Raw genomic sequence first — 5,440 nt, forward strand, 5'->3', positions numbered from 1 at the left:
ACCATGCAAAAACCAATCATCGTGCAAGCATCACAAATATTGAATAATTAATTCCTACTTACTTTTTATTAAATGTTTAACGAATATTACTCGAACACATCTCGCCCTCTTGTGTTATAAAGATAAGCACTTGCCGCTTTTAGTGAACAAACTGGCTTGCCGCTGTTAGTAAACAACGCTAACAGTGACCTGTTGCGATATTGGTGCCGCCATTAGAAGTCTTCCAGCAGTAGATTTTACTATATAAAGTAGGAAAAATCATGACTACTAGGCAGCGCTTTTAGAAGATATAATTTTTACTATTTTATATAGTAAAAACTTTCGATACAATAGTAAAAGTTATTAAGTAAAGAGTAAAAATTATTATGTTGGTAGTAATAAGAACTATATAAAATAATACATTTTCCTGAATTAATTTTTACTATATAATATAATAATTTTTATTAATGTATTTATATTTTTTCCATGATATTTTGATAAAATTTATTAAATATGTAGCGATATTTGTTATATATGTCAGATGTCCACGTTTTCCTTAACTAAATAGTAATTTTATCTATACATATTGTAAATTATATTACAACTTTTTCTCAGTGTAGAAACGATTCACCTTGATTAGTTTTCAATAATGGCGGATGAATGCAATTGTAAAAACTTTTAGCAAATGACTTCGACGATTTTTTTGAATTCCTTCTAGATGATTCAAATGCAAGTCATTTTTTATAATTCTCTAAAGTATTTTCATACGTTCTCAACGTACCACATTTTTCGAGTTCATTTTTGTTAGCGTAGCACCAAGTGCATGGATAAAGGCTACTGTGGGTCATGATCCCAACTAAAATATTAGCCAATTTCAAATCTGTTGCAATCTTGTACTCGTAAGAAGAATCGGCTATGTTTAGTTTTGAAAAAAGTTTATGAACATTTTCGTAATTTTCTTGGGAATTTGGAGCTATCGCTAGTATAAATAACTTTTTTACACCGGAATCCCTACATTTTTTAGAAGTCATACCTGCATTGTATTTTAACCGTTTCGGTTCACTTACTACAGATGTTGATTGCACTGATAGGCAAATTTTGAGGAAACCGCCACCTCCATCGATGGCCAATTTCAAATAACAATCAGTAACTTTTCGTTCTTCTTTAACACATTAAAGAAGAACACATTCAATGAAAGCAGAAAGATCAGTACAGTATACGACAATTTTCTCATCATCAGAAGCTGTGTCAGCTTTTACGTTCACAAATGGAAATGTTTTGTAAGAAAAAAAATGGTCTAATGAGTGAGCGCTATTTGAAAGCTTCGATTTCAAGTCTGTTTCAATTGATTTTCGATTCTTCGTGGCTGTGCGAATAGAAGAAGCCATCGACAAGGTTTGATGATCACTAAGATTGAGATTGGTTTTAATTTTCAACATATCATCAGCAGATAATATTTGTTGTTTTCTAATTGCATTTTTATCAGTTTGTTCTATTTGAATAGACAAAGATGGGCCGTGTAATCGAGTAAATACTAAACCCGTGGCTTGAGAATCATCCTCCTCTCCTGACTTTTCCTTTATCAATGATGAAAGTATTTGACTTTGCGACTTTGGTGATTTTTGAAGAACATAAGATGATACATTATTGACCAAAGAAGTTTTGTTACATTCATGAGCTTTTCCTTGTCTAACAATACTAAAACAGAATAAGCACCGTTTTTCTGCATTTGCTTTTTCAGGTTTTGATTTTTTTGCTGAAATAAAAGATGTAAATAGACAAATAAAATATATCAAGCTTTACGTATCACTTTCAGGACTCACTTGCAGATTGTATATCCAAATCGCCTCTATTACTCATAAAATTCGCAGGTTGACCTCGTGCAATGTTACAAACTAAGCAATCACATTTCATGCTGCTTTTTGATCTTGTTTTTATTGCTAACTGTTGTGTAAACATACTTAAATCTGGTGCACTCATAATTTTCTTATTTTTGCTTGCATCAAAAACTTTCAATCGACAACTATTGCACAAACTTGCCGGTATTCTGTTATCATCTAAATTTATGACTTCATTGAAAACAGTTTTTGTGTGTTCTTTCAACTGATTTTTAACGACAAACATACTTTTCTTTTTTTGGAAACAATATAAACACACTTTGCATCGATTTTCATCATGAGTGAGAGCTGTATGCGGCATTTTTTACACACACACACACACAAGAATGATAATATTTCAGTTATAACTGTACTGTAATATTCAACAAAACTGAAACGATCGATGTACGTATTACGAGTGTAACCATCGGCGAGAAATGAAACTCTGCGTGAAGCACGCGTTGATTGTACTAAAGAGGGAATGTGAATGTCATTCAAAGTTTTTCCGTCTTTATTTACCTCACATATCAAAGGTTTAGGACTGTCATCTACTATATATCTCATTACTTTCATACATTAAATCGATAGGGAACGTTATAATTCTTTTAACCCGCGCATAATTATAATTTAACTATGATTATAATTATAATTATAATTATAACTGTAATTATAATTATAACATAATTATAACTCTATTGTTCATAGTATGCTAATAGAAACAAATCACATTTAAAAAATTTACAAGTTCTAAATTTAGTATTAATTAGAAAAAATTTTTTTAAATATCAAATTTTAATTTTTTAAAAAGCCCTCCGCCGGTTAATTTACTACCATGCTTTCTAGTATCCTTGAGCCTTATAGAAAACATTCCTGAAATAAAATCCATGGTCGGGGTACTTTTTATTTCAACCTTTCTTAAGCTCACCGTGTATATAAACTGAAGGTAATATTAATTGAGGGAAGGTGTATAAGGTAAATGAAACAGCGAATTCTCAGACTAAATGTTAAATTTTACTACAATTTTTATAAGAAAGTGAGCCGGCATAAAAAACCCTAGTCATAGGTGGGGGAAAAGCCATTTGACACAAAATATAAAATAAAATACTAAACTTGTCAAAAAGAGAGAACGTGAAAATAATAAGACAACAAACAAAAAAAAACAATGGCGCAAAATGCAAGCAGGGTAGGCGGTGCTACAAATCTGCACGGAGGCTCGCTTAGCCTTTACAAAGGTCGCGGATTGAATGGTCACTCAATATGTCTTAATACGTTACCGCGATTAACGTACGCACACTCTCGAAAATTGATAAGGAAGGCGCCTCTCCGGTGTTTTAAGGCGCTCGGTAGCTCCGACGTCTCGGACACGGGTCAGCCCTCGCTACGTTGTCGCCGAGATAAAGATGGGCAGAGCCGCGTGGTGAGATACCCCAGAGGATAAGTCAGTAGGTAAACTAGAGGGGCATCAACTCAGAGGGGTACTAGCTCACTGAGTTGAAGCGTGTGAGTTGAGGTGTGTGCATATTCACCTCATCCCCCCCCCCCCCTCCCGATCGGCCCGTGCACTGTCGATTCACCCCCCCCCCCCTCCTACTGAGTTATACCGATGCGTTCTACGCACTCCCCCTCCCCTACTGAGTTGATCTGATGTGGCGTATACCGGTGCGTTCTACGCACTCCCCCCTCCCCTACTGAGTTGATCTGATGTGGCGTATACCGGTGCGTTCTACGCACTCCCCCTCCCCTACTGAGTTGATCTGATGTGGCTTGATCTGATGTGGCGTGCGTTCTCTGCATTTCCCCCTCTCCCACTGATTTGATTCCTATGCACTACGCGCGTGTTCTGTGTTACGCGTTTTGATTGTTTTATTGTGTGTGTGTGTGTGTGTGTGTGTGTGTGTGTGTGTGTGTGTGCGCGCGTGTGCGCGCGTGTGTTAAAAATTTTTAGATTTATCTGAAAAAAAACGGACGGATCGGGGGATCGAACGCGCGTCCTCCGGATCCGCAGGCCGATGCTCTACCGCTAGAGCTACAGCCACTGTTACCACGGGCAATACCGTATTGTGTATACTGGCTACACACGCGATTGATATGTGGGGGGGGGGGGGCGGCGGCGCCGGCGGCTGCTGCTGCTGCTGCTGGGGAGGGCCCAAGCGCTAATACAATAAATTTTAACAAATGTTATAAATAGATATTTATTATATAGATATATTATTAATAATTATTTATAAGAAAAGACATTGTTATTAATAATTATTTATTATATAACAAAATATAAAAAATCTACAAAAAATACAAAAAATGTACAAAAAAATACAAAAAAATGTACAAAAATGTATAAAAAACTAACGCCTAGTTTTCGCCATCATCATTATCATCGGCGGCGTCGTCGTCGTCGGCGTCGTCGTCGTCGTCGTCGTCGTCGTCGTCGGCGTCGTTGTCGTCGTCGTCGTCGTCGTCGTCGCCGTCGTCGCCGTCGGCGTCGTTGTCGTCGTCGTCGTCGTCGTCGTCGCCGTCGTCGCCGTCGGCGTCGTTGTCGTCGTCGTCGTCGTCGTCGTCGCCGTCGTCGCCGTCGTCGTCGCCGTCGTCGTCGTCGGCGTCGTCGTCGTCAGCGGTGAAAAATTTTGCTATTTTGTACCGCGGGGCGCCGTCGACGGTTTCGTCCGTGACGCGCAGGCGCTTTTTCCCCGCGATGCGGAGACTCTGCATGAGCGCCGTTGTGGATAATTCCGCGGGCGATCTAGAAAGCTGCCTACTCAACGGAGCTGGCGACGGCGACCGAGAAGGCTGGCGCACAGCGGGGGAATCTTCGGGACTGCTCGACCGTGATGCGAATAATCTTCGCACCACCTGTCTGACCGGCCCGTTCCGATCGACGTGCCGCCTGCTGCCGCGCTGCGGTGGTGATTCCACCCACTGCGGCTGCCGACTGCAGCGACCAGCGACGCAGTGTGCGCACTCCCAGCCCCCGCATACTGGCATGGTGTTGTTGTGATCGCCGACCTGCAACAAAAAAAATGAAAAAAAAACTTAGAACATACTACTGCCGATTAAAAAAAAAGAAAAGAGAAAAAAAGAATCATACCTGTTCTCGTTGGCGGCAGGACGTCTCTTGTATCGCTGGTGGTGAAACTAAGTTCACCAAGAGCGGCTGTTGTGGCGTTGTGATGTCGATCATCATCACGGGTGCTCCTCGAGGCGTCACCAGGTCGACGCATGTCACGCGTCGTGATGGTGGTGGTGGTGGTGGTCGACGCGAGACAATCACCTCGCAGACCATCTCCACGTCGTCGTCGTCGTCATCAGACCTGCAAAAAAAAAAAAAAAAAAAAAAAAAAAAAAAAAGATTCTTTATTTTGAAAAAAAATCGTTTCATATATCTATCTGTATAATAAATATTCAACTTACACATTCACCGTTGAAGATGATCGGGAGCATGGAGACGGTGGCGGTAATTGGAGTGGCGCTGTCCGATGCGTGCTGTAATCGGAAACACTTATATTTATATTATGCCGATAACGCGACTACGACGACGAAAACCGGACATCGCAAAATAAGAAATTTTAAGTACGCGAGAGAAAAGAATG

Source organism: Phymastichus coffea, unplaced genomic scaffold (assembly GCF_024137745.1).
Source record: "Phymastichus coffea isolate CEN01 unplaced genomic scaffold, Cenicafe_Pcof_1.1 PCOF00040, whole genome shotgun sequence".
Classification (NCBI taxonomy): Eukaryota; Metazoa; Arthropoda; class Insecta; order Hymenoptera; family Eulophidae; genus Phymastichus; species Phymastichus coffea.